The 17,421-nt window shown below is 39.0% G+C and overlaps 1 protein-coding gene across 1 annotated transcript in view; it reads right to left on the reverse strand.

Moving 5' to 3' along the window:
* The window catches only part of tenm4 (teneurin transmembrane protein 4), a 159,084-nt gene extending 149,003 nt beyond the window's left edge, over positions 1-10,081 (reverse strand). Inside the window, exon 1 of the mRNA XM_044354107.1 lies at positions 9,428-10,081. The gene's annotated coding sequence lies outside the window, so the exon portion shown is untranslated. The remainder of the gene's footprint in view (positions 1-9,427) is intronic.
* Between the last annotated feature and the right edge of the window lie 7,340 nt (positions 10,082-17,421).

A 17,421-nucleotide genomic window follows, 5' to 3' on the forward strand; every position in this document is an offset into this window, starting at 1 on the left:
TTAGATGCTATCTGATTGCTTGGATTAGTGAGACACAGAATACAGGCCTCAAAATTATTTCATCACTCTTTAGCTCAAATAAACGTTTCCAGAGCCATCCTGATGAATAGAGGCAGATTATACTATTGCGTGATGCCGTGCGTACAGCAGCATGTTCACCAAGCACACTTTGGTAATCAAATAGCCTTGCTGGCTTTAAAATGATTGTTCAGTTTGGGAGATTTTACTAGTTTTCCTTCTCACTGAGCTTGTAAAGTTGTAGATGTCCTCATGTCCATGTAATTCCTCCGATGTCTAAGTTTACTAGTTTATCTATTGGTCGATACATTTAATGACACATGAAAAAAAAAAAAAAACATGTGCGTGATTGTCTGACTTTGGCTAAGAGGGAAAAATTGGGAATTTAGCCCCCCAAAAATGATCCCTTTAATCATAGCTAAATACATTTCCTTTGAAATAGTTCTACTAAACTTTCGCTACACTTTAGTGTGCAATTTGGAAGATAAGGTACTAACAGATGCTGACAGGAAGCTTGTGCCAACTTTATTCAAAAAACAACTCTGATCTGAAAACGTTTTAATGTCTTATGAAGGGGCTTAATCAGTGAAGAGTATGATAAGCTTATAAATGTCCTGCACCTTCCCTTTAATGTACCCTAATTTGTATCCTTTAAAAATACCTCTGTCATAGCAATCACAGCTTTAACTCATACCAACAAATTAGCATGAGATCTGACAGGAATTCGCCATTGAAGTGAAAGACTGTGAAGTTAAACCTTACAAATGGTCTGTAATATTGTTAAGAGTAAAATATAAGTAGGCCTCCCAAAGTCATTCCTGAAATAAACTCCACAAGCACATTTTTCATGAAGCCTACTTTGACCTGCTGAAAGCATCGCTCTCAAAAGCAACGTAGTTTCATCTGCAATGCAACGAACCAAATATATCCACTATCATTAATGTATTATGACTGTATAAAAATTGCATGTTGTTTATCCACCTGCTGTAACCGCTGTCACAAACATTTAAATGAGTTTTAGATTAAATGGGGGCAGTTAAATTACAGCATGTTAACCAAGCGATATAAAATTAATAAACATTTCATAAGATTCTATTCTTAATGATGTGCAGTTAATCCTAAAGAAAGTCTCACATGAATCTAAACAAAGCTCAAATAATCAATTAAACAATTTTATTATATAAGGGTATATAAGGGAAATAGCAACAGGTCAGATTTCACTGCTGAAATATCATTGTCCAGCGTTGGATAGTGGCCTGCTAACGTGTATTTTACTTTTTAAAAATGCAAGCCACCAAATTCCAACCAACCTTTACTTTTTCAACTACAAACTAAAACTCCCTCAGTGTTGCAAAAAATAAAATCACATAGTCGTGTGGCCAGCTAACACAATAAACAGTAGCGCTGAATACAAAGAAATGCTGGCAGATTATTAAACCCACCAATTGCTGGATAAGCTGCCACCACTCCCCTAAAAATAGTTGTACTGTATTAGATATGTGCAGGCTTGCGTTGCCTTACATAAATTGTAAACACAGTTCTTAAAGTGCTGGAGCCTTATCATTCAAAACATTACACAGGCATATTGACTACAGCCTTACAGTATATGTTGCTTTTCCAACTCTAAATCACTAGGGTTTAATTACCTGCAAATTAACTGCCGTTTCACTATCTTGCATAAGATTATCCTGGTCATGATGAAATGCCACTAGGGAGGCTGTTCTGATGGGAGGATTCGAAGATGCAGAAAATATAAGATGCCACTTTGTTAGCATGATAGCTACAAGGAATGTGATGCCTGTCAGCTAGATCACGCTCATAATGTGACCTTCAAACACTGTAAGGACATCTTATTATTCCTGTCACTTTTTCAAGTTCAACATGAGTTGAAGTTCCGTCATCAAATTAAAGGCTTTTTTTTATCTGCTGTCTGTAGCTTCCACAGCCACAGTATATGCACAACAACATGAGTGGAGCAATTTGCTGCAGTGCATTTAATTCTAGTGGTTTAAAACACATTGACCCGACAGTTGGGCAGAGTCGGTCTGTGAACAGTAGTTGGGAGCAATTTGAAATGGTCAGCCTCAATTTCTCTCCATCAGTGGAGAGTTTTTTTAGTACGTGATGGACAATCAAACATAAAGGTTTTCAAAGCCAGCAATGCCAAATTTGCTCTATGAGAACGTATTGTTTGATTACACGTACTCGGATGTTTAACGTCTGATGTGTTTTTTAGGGTTTGGACTTCCTCTGTTCATTTCATTTGCTACCACAGGTCTCCATTTTGACATTTTGAGACCTACCTGTGTCTCACAATGTCAGACATAACACTAGAGCTCAGGTGATGATTTGATGACAAGAGAAAGAGAGAGATATAATTCCAGTCAAGAGGCACAGGACCAATCACAGCCAACTCCAATCAAAATTAAAAAAAAAAACAGAATTAGTTTAACCCTTAATGACTCATCTTAGAATACACTTAGCATACGTTAACAAAAATGTTTATTAGACCTTAATCCTGTTTTAACAGCTATCTACTTGTGCAGTTCCAATAGCAACTTTGATGGTGAAAGTTAAGATAGAAGGGGCAGAGTACTGTATATGTGCATTTGTGTGGTATGGCAACTAATTTTTGGGTGCACCCAAATTTTGTGTTGAACAACAGGAGGTAACTGATTAATATACTGACAACGCTTCCACTATTTCTTTGAAAATCAAGTTTGACATTCTTCAATAAGGGCAATCCAGAACTCCCATCATAAATCTGACTAGTAGGGATGTCTCGATCAAATCTTTTCAGCCCTGATCCTGATCTGTGTCCTTTAATGACGGGCATCTGCTAATAGCATAACTTAAATTATGGATATGATATGAATGAAGGTTTAACTGGGAGAATGTGACTCCTGAAATTAACGTGAAGTGATCAGATGGAGAGAAGACATGTCACTGAGTTGTTGGAACTACAGAAATGCTCAGTCCACTTGCGATGTGCAGTGATGTTACAGCGTGGAGTTTCTTCCCTCACAAATTACCTCTGGCTGATATCAGTCACCGGCTGCACATAGCACACAAATCAGATAAGTTTAATTTTGGCATGTTGTTAAATTATTCCCGGATTTAACATTAATTAGCGACAGATGATATGACAAGCCACTGGAACATTTGTCAATTTAGCTGGTAAAAGCTAAAAAGCTGCTGTGTGAATGTTTTATACACTGTTCTTTGCCCACAAGAACGAGAGAGGAGAGATTTCATTAGAATTTAGCAAAGTCGTGTATAATCCAACCCCAGTGTAAGAACTCAGAGTCACAAACATCGGACCATCCAAATAATTTTTCACATTTGCACACTCAAATTTTCACTCACATACGCAGTGAAACACTCACACTGTAGAGCCCAGATGTGAGCAGGCTGAGGAGGAGTACAGTAAAGCAAGAATCAACATATGATCTGGTTTATTTTAGCCAGTTCCAATCCATCAAAATATGCCTTTAAACAGCCCTTATAATGATCCTTAGGATAGACTTGGACCATCCCTATATTCTAGTTTTTCAGGAAACACTCTTGGAGATGCTTGACTGGGAACTTTATCATCTGAGAATATTTGGAGATGCAAAGCAGTGTTTCCCCTAGGTTGACTGCTTTGGGGCAGTGGAGGGGGGGGGGGGGGGGGGGGGGCTGAGCAAAACTCGGAAGAGACTCAGCAGCCAGACATTTCTCCGTTCTCTGTTTAAGGCTGTAAATTCTGTTTTCAGACCAAATCAGGCGGTTGAGCGGAGGTGTGTGGGGGGAACTGGGCGTGTTTGTGCTCTAGAACGTAACCACTGTGAAACAATCAGAAAATAACGTTTTATTGATCTGATTCACTGGCTTGCACGCTACCACCGCTCCCTCTCTTCATTCACTCTAGCTCGCTCAACCACAGCTGCTCTCTCTCTCTCTTTAAAAAAAAAAAAAAAGAGTTGGGAAGCCGACAGCAAAGCCTAACTTTATTTTTAAGGTTATCAAACAAAGAGAAATGTCCTCCCTTTTTCCTAGTAATGTCTGTGTACTCATAGCAGGGTTTTACAGCTCTGATCAGTCTGATCTCCAGCTGTGATTGGCCACCACAGCCTTCAGCCACAGTGATGTCGGGTTGCGTTTCTGGATCAACTTTCTTGCCGCAGGCTGGTGCAGCATCAAAACCCCCGCAGCCTAAACTCACTATCCCCATTCAAATGAATAGGAGAACTGGCGTTTTCGCCACACCCCCTGATTTGGTCTGAATACGGCTTAAGAGCAGCTGAGACTGACACTAAAATGAAAATAGCTGGTCCACCTTAAAGGTCAGTCCACCTTAAGTGAGCCTGGTCAGGTTAGGCTAACCCATTGTCGCTTACTTTGGAGCTAACCTCCTTCACTTTGCAGCAGTTGGGGAAACAACAGATGTTACTTTTCTTGGTCTTGAGAAGCTGCAGCATTTATTGACTGACACACTTGTAGCCTGTACTGTACATTTACTGCCAGATTGACAAATTACTGCTTTTCCTCTGGTCTGCTCACATTCACCGTCACTTTTCTGCCAATGGCTAAACACACACATTACGCACTGCCTTATTCCTTGACAGAGCTATGCTACTCTTATAACAGTACCATTCAGGTAGATGTCCTTTGAAGAGTGAGGAGAGGGAGGATGACTGAAAACAATTCCACAGTAACTAGGATCTTATCATGCTCTCACTGTGGATGTGAAAATCATTAGTAGCCCGTTGATATTAATGATCGTATGAAACTTCACAACGGTGCTTATAATTTTGAATGAATGAATAACTATAGGGGAAACACTGCAAGGAGAACAGTGTTTGCACTAAGTGCACCTGGTCCTGTAAAATGGCCTCATATTATATTTGGCTGTTAACAACCATGCAAGGTAACTATCTGATCTAATCAACCTCACAAAATGGCTACCCCTGTCATGACTGCTACCAAACCATGTTTAAAAGTAGAAATGAGACAGTCGAAGGCATCCACATGCTTTAACAGATGCAAACCTACTCTAATGTATGAAAAAGAATCAGAAACAGCTTATAACAACGTAGACTTTTTTTTTCAGTTGCACCTCAGGACCATGTATTCCAACTAATTTGGTACTCTCTTCTTTTGGTACTTTGGCACTCTGCTAGTGACCTCGTGTTTGTCTGTGAAAACTCAAATGCAGACACATCTAACATCCACCAAGAAGGATCAACTTTAATACTATGATATGGCTTGTCCCTGTTCAAAATGCGAAAAATAATCAGGTCTTGGGTTTATCAAAGGGCTTTGGCTTACACTGCATCTGAGGTCAAATGTGACAGAACCAACGTACAAAGTACTACAGAAGTAAATGTGCCTTATTATTTTTTGCCATTATTTTTCCACACTGTGAGCATACACAGAGGAAGTGTTAGATCATGAATCGGTGGTCTTAATGTGTCAAGTTCAGAAACAGGCAATAGACCAACAAGTAGCTAATGGAGAGAGCCCCAGCTGCAGACAATGAAGACATAACATCTCTTGAACAACCTCCAATGTCTTCCCTACGCCCTTCACAAATTAAATCAAGATGAGACAAAAGAGTGGCAACCGGTGAGACATTTTACTCCACAATACACTAAATTTGCTGTTCCGTGTGATATACAGTACATAGAAGGACGGTTTGCATTATTAATGTAAAAGAGATGCAGGATTAATGCATGAAGTGGGGGTGTAGACTTCCACTATCTCACAGCTTACACTGAGGATGATGCTTCTGCCCTGTGAAATATTCTAAAGCTATTTGAAATCATGTGAGGCGGACGGCAGATTTTAAGAAAAACCTGTGGCACTGAGCAGACAACACTATATCAAAGTAGGGTATGTTTGGATAATGAGTAACACACCTGCAGATTGACATTACCTTCTGCAGCAATGAGAATCATCTTAAAAAAAATTCCTACATGCTTACTATGAAAAATCGCGCACAAAGGGGAGTCTGTTGCCGTGTGCCCAGGAGAAGAAATACTACCTCATGTCTGGGGGCTCAAATGCATAATTCCAACTCCAACCTCAGTCCTCATATACTTTATTTGAGTGATTCTGACTTTCAGCACCTAACAGGTGTAAGATTCCACTTCTTTGAAAAATGGATCTGAAGTTTTAGAGGAAACAGTCAACATGGCAATGCTCCAGAATAACAGTGAGTGTGCAGACACATCTAACATATCCACCCAAAGGATATAATACTTAATGCTACAAATAAGGAGGCAGTTGTTTTAAGGTTTCAGCATACTGCAGTTGCATAGCAGTGTTACAGCATTTATATAGCAAAGTTAAGTGCTTGAGTTATGTTTATTTCCCAGCTAACAACACCAAGGTGAAACCGACTAGGGATTACACTGCATTCAAATTTGCAGTCTCTTTAGTTATTCAGAATGACCTTTGCTTTTCAAATGTTTTATTACTGCCAGACACTTTCATTACATTAAAATAGATAATAACATAATAGAAACTTTCACTTAAATAGTCAATGTGATGATGCAGTGTATTAAGGGGGAAAAAATCCGATTTGATTGGTTCCTATCAGCCTATCAGCAGCATCTATACTAAAAAGGAAAGTGGTGACTATCCATGAAGAAAAACTGCTATGCAACAATCAGTTGGTCACTTGGTAACACCACATGCCTTCTATTTCTGCACTGCCCTCAACTTATCACACTAACTCTGTAGCTGTCCTGACAACATTTGAAAAGATGAAGGAGTCTGTGTGTGTGTGTGTGTGAGTGTGTGTGTGTGTGAGAGAGAGAGAGAGAGAGAGAGAGAGAGGGAGAGAGAGACAGAGAGAGGGAGGGAAAGTGAGAGAATGCAGTGCCCAGCTTTCATGTCCAATAATGTGGTATAATTGTGACAGCTACCCATTAGTTCTATGTGTGATAAATCACAAGATGACAGACTGCAGCTTCAACTAAGCATAATGCTCCAGGCTAAAAAAGAAATTAACCTCTCAAGTTAAAAAAGCAGGTATGCAAGGATTACTGACTGTACAAATTAACAGGAAAAACAGAGAGTATCATTTACAGGTAAATATCAAATACAGTTATCTTGACTTTACTAACATCGAGATCCATTTTAATTCTCTTTACATTCAAAGCAGAAAAAAGTGCTGCTTTGCTAATTATCTTTCATTTTCAATGGTCATGACATCATTTCTATTGTCATGCTTTCCACTTAGCCACACAAAAAATGGAGAACCTACTCTTCACCATCTACCGTATCCATTTCCCTCAGATGCAGCCATTTTCTCCCTAGATGACCAAACAGTTCTCACAACAATTATTACTTGAAATACACCATATCCCCTCGGAAAACTCCAGAGGGACATAGGCATTTCATTGTTTCCTCTGTCATCGTTCTGCCTCTGTACGCTGCCAACGTTAGTTCAAACACAACAATCGTTTATGGAATATAACAAGGTCCAACTGCAACTTACATGTCATCTTTCTTTCAGCAATCTGTCCTTTGGAGAATAGCTGTGTATTCAGTTCACAATGAAATAACAACAAAGGCGAAAAGACAAGCAACAGATTTTTCATTTGTGATCACAAAGGGTGGGTTGTTTCCCCTCTTATCATGCAGAGAACTAGTGCTGAGGCTGCTTCTCAGAGCTCATCAGCACGACAAAGACAACTGGGAGAATGCAGCCTTGTTCTACAAAGGTTAACCTCGGCGGGACCTAACAACTTCAGACTTCTCATTTGATTCCTCCACCAAACACTTGCCATGGAGGACAGAGGGGCCCTGGATTCCCTTGGATTTAACCTCTAATATCTGAGGTCACGCATCCCACTACGGCCGATGGTGGCAGTAACACCCCCCCCACACACACACACACATACACACACACACACACACACACACACACACACACGGTAGATTCTTTACTATTAATGGCTGTCTGGATGTCTGCAGCATGTCCTGGGAAAAGTTTCTCTACTAATCCAGACTGAAAATAACCCAGTATTTATTAGTTTTTATTTATAATCACTCATCAAAAAAACTCAGATCACAATGGGCAGCTGCACTTTTTTAAAGTCAAGTACTAATCTGAAGATGTGAGGATGATGCCGAGCACCAAACCAATCTTTTAACTCGCTTTTAATTAATAATCCAGCCTATACCAGCAATTATCTCTACCAGCAAAATCTACCACCAGCATCACTAGACTCCAAGGTATACTTGTATGCGTGTGAGTTGGTCTTACAACTTGCCCAATCAGAGTGTAAAGCTGGTCTAAGCTGTGTGTAGGGCCCCAACAATGACTCCCAGGGGTCCCGCTCACGCTTTTACTCCTCCGGTCTCAAATGTTTGTGAACTGCAGAACATTCAAATGGAGACCTTTCTTAATCTGTGTCACTCAATTCAACTGGTTTTTGAATGTGACCCCATGTGATAATGCAGTTTTTTTTTAAAGGCTTTGCCCAATAAATGTGACACAATAAAACGTTAAAATGCCAAATCGGATATTTAAAATTCAATTTGATGTGAAAATAATAACAGGACTACATAGTTAATTATGTATTTCTTTGGATAAAACTATGTTTTTTAAACTGTTTTTAGCTGATTATTATTCTGTAGTAGAAACACATCAGCTATGCAAATTGTCCTAAACCTTGCTCCTTTTAAAACGACACCAGCACACATACAATCCACTGGAAACTGCTACCACACTACAATATAGAGGCTGCTATAAAGTTGAATATGCACTCACCTGCACAGTAAAAACAGGGAGGCAACAGCCCAAATCCAAACCATAACTAATCGACAGCTCCCTCTATATGCATTTAAATATAAAAACAGCGTTTATAGTCATTCTCATCTACATGGTTCGTACAGTCTTCATACAGCAATGTGCTTAAACCTACCTTCAAATTCAGCAAGCAAGTCCTTCTACGTCTTCATCCGCTATTTATGTGCCTATGTCACATCATTTAGGACGCGTTGCAGCCATTCCTATTGCCCAGCCTGACTGGAAAGACAACTGTGGACTTTTTTTGATTCCTTACTATCAAATTCAGACAGTGCGAAGGCGGTCTATAAAACATTTAGGCTGGTAAAAACCGCGGAGCAGGTAAGCCTGCCGTGCTGCACCGTTCACGAAGCGCCGTTAATCTCTGTCCGAGGAATATAACGTGCGGGCAAATGGGCAGATTTATATACAGACAGCATAAACAAACGGCGCAAATGCATAAAAAGACAAGAAAGACATCCTTCTGTGGTGAAACTGATCGCTGATCCCTACATTAGTTCTCCGTATGTGCCTCTCTGCTGCATGATGCTTGTGTGCAGCTGTCCGTTTTATTATTCTGCAACACTGGCAAAAAAAAAAAAAAAATCTCACTAAAATTAACCTTACCATTCTGAAGACACATCCAATGTAGCAGGCCTGTCCCCTTGACAATTCACCAATACAGTCTGGGATGCCCCTAAAAAAGCCCTTATGTTTTCTACTTCGTCTCCTTCTTCTTCTTCTTCTTCCCTCCGTTTCGTTTTGATAGTACCCGGAGCAGGCGAGTGTATTTCCACTGTGCACGACACGGTACGGCAAAAAAAAAAAAAAAAATCCTCCTCCTCCCCTCCTCCTGCTCTTCCAAGGTGCTGCTGCTGCTGCCGCTGCTGCCGCTTACAGCGCACTGTGAGAGCCACACATGGATGAGAGAGGCAGCCGTCCAACATGCACATCAACACGCACAGACCTAATTGAACGCCGTGGAAATCCTTCGGGAGAAATATGTGAAATAGTCCCTGGACGCACAGTGAGGGAAAAAAGGTGACACGCCAGCCGGTATGCTGGGGAATGACAGGCTGCGTGGTCCCTCACGACTTTGGGAGCAGGGATGAGTGTGCGTCTGTGCGTGGTCGCCCCCTTCGGTACTAGGCTATAGTCCCTCCACATATCTGCCTGTTTGTTCCCTTTCCTTTTTTCTTCTGCTTTTTTATAGGAGGCCTTTCCAACTAGGAATTATAAATACATTAATGAATTAAAATGACAAAAACATGTGACTTCATGGGGACATAATTTTGACTTACAGTAGTCAAAAGTTTGACTCATTTCAAATATGTAACTTAGTCAAAACGTTTACTTAGTAACTACTGTTATATATATACTGCTATAGTATGTCCAGTATATGCATATTATACATAAGTGCCCATATATAAGAATAACTTGTGTAATCTGTTTTATGGTTTGCAACTGACTATGGAGAATTTCCTCAAATATAACAATAAACAAACAAACTTCTAACTTCAACGTACAAAGCCATAACTAAGATATAGTCAAAGTCATAATCATAAGATATAAAGTAGTTCTTTTGAATTTTTAAGATATAATTACTGAGGTTCCTAAGAGAATGTTGTTTTTTTTATTATTCTTACTTATCCCCACATTTCACTAGTTATCTGTTTATTTACCTGGCAGGGATCTGCATATGTAATGTTTGTTCATATTAGGCTTGCTCTCCTTCAATAAATAAATGTTGGGAGTAAACCTATAATCAGTTGTAATTGTTTGACTTGTTTTGAGTGAAATCGTTGTTTGTGAGTTCCTAATAAATATTTAAGAAGGAGCAGCAGAACCTGATTAATAAATGTGATGTTTAAATGATTTTCTGTTTGAACTGTGAGCAGTTCAGTCGAATAGTCTAAATGAGCATGTTTAGCATTCAGGCATTAACAGGTTGTCTTAATAGACAACTACAATGTACCAGTAGGCTTATACAACAACATATTTCAGCAGTTAACAAGTGTTTTTCTCAACCTATGCTGAAACCTCTGACACTATAGGTTAGCAAGGGAAAAAGACCATCTGTCTTGTTTCATCTGACAACACTTTTGTCTGGCCAGGTTAAACCCATTGCCATACACTTATCTCCGATTCCTAGTTTCTCCTTGTGAGTTAAAAAGACTGGTCAAGAGTTCCTGGCCCTGGAAGTGTGTTTGGTCACCCAGAGAACAAGAGAGGGGCCATGTGTGGCCTTTAATTCACTGCATTGTCTGCCAAAAGCTTATCTTGGCCAGACTGAGAGTCTTACTGCTCACGGGCTGTGAATGGATGAGTGAAAAGTTAAATATGCTTTCAAATGTAAAACTGGAGACTGGCCTGGTATTGTGGTCGAATCGTTGTGGGAATGTGAGATTTGCCATTGACCCCGGCAACAGGAGGAAAGGGGCCAGTTTCAGTTAGAAAGCTGTATTCAGGCTCATGTTTGCAGGTGGTAGGCTGCAATTCGCTGGTTATGCACCAATTTTCATGTGGCTCCTTGTGTGAAAAATAAATTGATGCAGGTTACATCTTGTAGCTTACACTGGTAGTCTTTCCTCAGCCATCAAACACAACTATATATTTTTTTTTTACAGAAGAATAAAACAAAAAGCACAGAAAATATAACAAAGAATAAAGCATAAAATGACCATATGAATTCACACATCTGACAGCAACAACATCAGCAGATGTTTAGCACTAATACATTTAAGAAGTATAAAATCTAAGCAGAAGAAACTAGGAGGCACTTAGAGAGCACAAACCTCTGCCAAGACATCATTCCTGTCATTTAATTTTTAACTGATTACTTGACCATTCCCTTAGGATCTTGAATGAAACCTGTATCTCCATTGTTTTAATAAGTCAGTTGTTATGGCTCTAAAAGTATACTACACCTGTATCTCAACTTTTAGATCACACATCTTTAGATTAAAACAAATAAAATATCTACTATAGGATAGGAAATCGTGTTCTGACATAAGTTTCAAAATTCAACAAAAGAGAGGACAAGGAGATAAACATTACCAAATGTATTCATATCACAGCTGTACAGCTGTTGTACCTGTTCAGTGAAATGATATCTGTTCTCATATAATCATAATCATAGTTGTAATTAGAACATGCTGTATACATGAGTCAAGAGATTATGTGTAAAAACTGTTTAAGTGTGTCACATACTGTAGATAAATATCTCCACTATATATAATTAGACTTATGTGGACTTATATCTGATCAATAACTGTTGACATAATTTTGTGATCTGTGTGAATAATAAAAAGGCCTAGCCATATAATACACTTTAGCATGCACACAGCGGTTAATCAATAGAACAAAGTCGGTTTCTGTCTGCTCGTGAATAACTTATTCAGTTGCTGTGAACTTGTGAAACGTCAGTCTGCAGCACCATGTTCTCGCAATATGCGACGAAACAATGTGTTTGCTTTTGAATCAAGGCTTAGTGCTGTGACTCAAATTATATGCCCCATAAAACTCCTAATTACAGAATGCTTGGCTATGCTCTACTCCCACTCCCTGTCTTCCTTTTCCTTTCCCCTTTCCTATTGTTTGTTAATGAACATATTTAATCATCAAAAAAACACAAGTATGGTGTATGTGGAGTTCTCCGGTCTTGATATAGGTGGCATTTTGTTGTATAGCATCTTGTCTGCCACAGCAGAGCATATTTTGGGAGACTGCTGTATAGATTTAATAATTTTGTCAGGTATCAACCTTTACTTCACTCACAGGAAGTCACAGTTCGCAAAACTTAACAGCAAAATACAAACTCTGTGCTGAAAACAGCAGCTTTGAGCCCAGCTGATATATCTTTGGGCTTTCTTGCCCCTTGAGAAGCATTTGATCATGAAGTGTGGCAGCTTACAGATATCACCTAACCTTAGATAAGCTCTCAAACCACCTTTCCCATTTTTTTGAATATTGAAACTATTTTCAAATATTTACCTCTCACAGACATTTTGAGCCACCAACATACATGACATATACAGCAGCTTCAGTTTTAACACCCTCAAAATCTCAAGCACTACATGTAAATGCGTAGACGGTACTGTTAGCAGTTACAGGAGTTATTGTTTCTTCATCTTGATGAATAAAACCCCAAATCATGTATAAATTATAGTCTCCTCTTGATTAGACAGATTGAGGGCATCCGTGTCACAAATATGATGGCTGCTTTACTGTTTGTGAGCAAGAATGCTAATAACAGTATAAGACTAGCAATTACCACAATATGCTATTACAGCTACAAACAGAATTGCAATTACATTTGTAAACGGCTCAGCAGTCATATATTACATCATTTATTTTAAACGGTGCTCACATGGACACTTAAAATGATGTGTCAGTTTGAATTCAACTGTACTTAATAATTGTGAAAAAGAAACTTCAGTAAGAGCACATATAATGATGACACACAACTACACAAAGTACACAAGTATTACATTAGAGAGGATGTTTAAAAAATGTATAAGCAGGCTGTTCTTAATTATTTTGGCTTTGAAACTGAAATCAAAGTGTTCAGTTTACAGTTTTTTTTAAGAACCCCCAGTTCCTTCAAACATAACATGTATTGCTCAAAGAAAGGACAAAATTATCAATGTGTGACTTAAGTATTCAAAGGATATCGTTGGTGTTTTTTCTATATTTTTCTTATTGTCAATAAATCTCATGTGCAGAGCAAAACCATTGATGAATTGATCCAACTTACAAGTATTGTGTATGCATCCAAAGCCTGATATATCTTATTCCTCTGTGCTTTAGAGCTCCATTGTTCTCCAACACTATTAAAAACACATCAATGAGTCACACTATTGCACTTTGTGACATGTTGAGTTTGGGCATGTTAGTTTGTTTAGAAACAGCTCCGAAGACTAATAACAGATCACATTTTCGGTCTCCAGTTTGAGAGTAGTTCTGTATAAGGCAGAGGTCATTGCACATGAGCATGAACGTGGTTAGAGTAGAGCAGAGTAAACTTTATTGTCCCTGAGGGGAAATTTGTCTTGGGCACAGTGCTACGGTCCGTTGCTTCACATAAAAAAACATCACAAAAACATGAGAAGTGTTTGACACGATGTTAGACAGTTGCTTCATATAAAAATAGCTTAAAAACATGAGAGACATTTGACTATGCATGTCACACTGACAACACAATCGCTTAAATAGGCTGTTTACAGTGTTTTGCTAGCTTGTTGTGCAGTTGCCACTTAAAACCGATTAGGTTTGAAATTCATATTATTTATTGGTTCAATATCAGAACCCAATAAAAGGTTTCTAAGAACCACCATTATCTCAATTGCATTCCACTATACAAACCTGAGGCAGCGAGTATGTGATGTAGTGCACATTGTCGTACAGCAACCCCATCTCTGCAATAAGAACAACCTTATTTACTCTAAATCACCTTTCCGGCTCATTGGTCTTGATTTGGGAGCACATTTGGACCTAAAATGTTTGGTAAATTACCATCAGAGAAACTTTAAGCTGTGATGAACCACCCATTACGCCTTGGATTTATACCTAAATTGGCCACTTAAGAGCAACTTGGCCTTAGCACACTTTGTAAATTCAGACACTGCTTAGGGTTTGCATTTCATTTGGCCCTGCTGCCTCTGTGATTGCCACTCTCAGTGTTGCTGAGGAAAACAATCTTTAGAACCTTCTTCATTTTTTTTATGCTCTCTCAAGATCCTCGTGTTTGACAGCGAGTGAAATACCACTTCCAATTGTTTGTTTGTTCGCTTTCAATTTTAGCAAACCGGTTTGAGGATTTCCTCATCAAATTGCCAAACCAAACCCAGCTTCCATCACAACTTTCTTGCATGGTAAACTTCCACTGCAGTTCTCATGCTTGTCAATTCTAAGCTATTCCCCTCAAACTGTAATAGGATCAAGGCTCCGAGCAGCTTCCACATGATTGATGAAAGATTAAAAGGATTGTTGAGATTGAAGGAACATTTAGCTTCCTGCTGAGGTCCTATTTCTTGTCCTTGTGCTGGCAGTGGGGCTGTCACCATGCAGATGAGAAGATCACTGCAGTGAATGACGATAATGTGAGATGGTTGTGAGAAAGTCTCGGAGACATGGCAACAGGGACAAGCAGGCAATCATTTCTAATCGTACTATTCTCTTTCCTCAGGAGCACTAGTGTCAGTAATGGTCACGGAGGTGAGAGGAAAAAAAATAAAACTTTGAAATGGAAAAGAAAAGTGTGAAGAAAGGATAAAAAAAACCTCAAGCTTTCAAATGGCTGTGAATGTGTGTGATAATGGTGCTGATTTATGCTGTTAGTGGTCATGTACTTGTTTAACCCCTCAGGGAACATCTCACAATTGCTTGACTGAAGACAAACGGCCTTATGCAGACCCAGTTATCAACTTTTTCCTCTCAAAACTGTAACAGTCAAGAACATTTCAATGTACCTGAGTGCCGTCCTTCAATACATGAAGGACATACAGTATATTCAGGTTTGCTTTATATTTGCACTTTACAAGGATCACAACTTTACAATCTTGAACAGCAGGCCTTTAAATCTCAATCTTAAGACATGCTATAAGACAAAGGTTGAAGTATTTAGCTTTACAGGAATTGTTTCATGCAAAACACATATTTTCAATTATCAGTTCTGTTCTCCTGCAGGGTATTAATGTCAAGTTGAATGTGTGGGAGCCCGGTAATTACATACTGAAAGAATCAGCGATTGAATGAAACGAGGTGGTAAGTTATGTTTTTCATATAGTAGGATGTCCTCACTTGTGGCATGCAATTATGGGGCATAACATAACTTAAGCACCTTGAAGTGTCATCCAGTCATTACCCTTCGACAGATTCATTTGATCGAAGCGCTTTATTAATGCTTTTATTGACTTTATAAAACCGTAGTATATTGCACTGTGTCATTGTGGTCACACCATGCTTTGTGTGATGGCTAACACACAGGGGTGCCTTATTCATCTGAAACAGAAACGCTGGGTGAGTTTTGCCCTTGAAATTCTGTCATCCCTTTGACCCATACCATTACTCTGTGGAGGCATATGATTAGTGGCGACCAACAGAGATAACGACTGTATGTCCATCAAAATCAAGTCGCAGCTCAGCGCCCTGACCGTGTTGTCTTAATATGAGCTGAAGTGTGGTGTCAGGGTCTAGGGTCAATTCACCGATTCAGCAGTGCATTAAGTCAGCGCCTAAGCCAGCTCACAGCTACTGACATTTATTAATATGTGGCCCTAAGCAAAAAATAGCTGTACCATCAACCATCACCAGAGACACCTTCAGAAGCAAGCTATTTGAAAAATACCCCAGCTTATGAGCTGATAGATGCAAATACCATATGTTGGATGCCATACAGATGATATGAGTTACAAAGTAGGCTTAGCTTGCAATAAATTACACACACTCATACAGAGGTGGACACTCATATGTATGTCATCATAAAATGTGAGGTGAACAGCAACAATAATAACAATATTTTTTTCCTCATCCAATTTCCTTCAATTGTAGATCCTTGTTGAATCATCTGCAATTGATCGAGACAACTGAGAGAGACCATCTCCAAGCAGACTGCTGCCTCATTCAGAGGTAGAGAAAAAGCCCTTGATCAGTTCATGGTGTATGGTCTGAATATGAATGTAATCAGGATTTTTTTTTTTGGATCCCATTCTGAAGACCACTCAAAGCCATCAGCTATTATCAGCCAGTGAGCCGCGTCTGCGGTCTGACCTCATCCACTGCACGTCCCCTCACAAAATGGCTGAGTTATGACTGGCAGAGTGGGGAGTTCAGCTGCTTGCTTGTAAATGAGCGTGGTGCGTAACAGAGTCTTCATGCGTGTCACGAAGCACCCATCATTACTTTTACAGGGGTTGATTTGAGTCACAACCTAACATACCGTATGGGTTATGATGCCTCAGACCATGAACCCTGTGTGTATTATAAGAACAGATGTATTCCAAAAATACTGAAGCTGGTGTTCGATGTAAAAATAGGCTGACTTGATGACTTGATCACTACATTTTAGAAAAGTGCATGCCAGAGTAACAGCATATTAAAGCTTTTCTTTTTTCTAATAATCAGAATCTGGTTTTAGTTTTAGAATGGTTGAGATAAAACTATTATTTTTACTTTGTTGTGCCACAATGTACGCATGTCAGGATTAATTCCCTGAAGATACTTTGGCAGAAAAATCAATACTGTATCTTCATACTATAAGTTAATATTCAGATTTTGATAAGAAAATGGTTTAATGTTTTTTTTATTGTTTTGTGAACAGGGACAATGCTGTATCAAATATAGTTTATAAGCTAATTTTGAAATACTATTTTTTCAAACAGCTTTGCCTTAAGTGAGTATTCAGTATTCATTGTAAATATGCATGACTCTATTTATAGGTGAAACACCATCTTCTATTCTTACATTTGAGTCTTTCCACATCAAAGTTACATAAACCCAGCAGCAATTATTCTACCTTGTGTGCTATCACCTGGATTATAGTCTACAGATTGCTGTTAGGTAAGATGCAGTTTTGCTTTTAATTTATACATTTTGATTGGTCACATTTAGTACTGTAGGTG

Source organism: Thunnus albacares, chromosome 6, assembly GCF_914725855.1.
Source record: "Thunnus albacares chromosome 6, fThuAlb1.1, whole genome shotgun sequence".
In the NCBI taxonomy this organism is placed as follows: Eukaryota; Metazoa; Chordata; class Actinopteri; order Scombriformes; family Scombridae; genus Thunnus; species Thunnus albacares.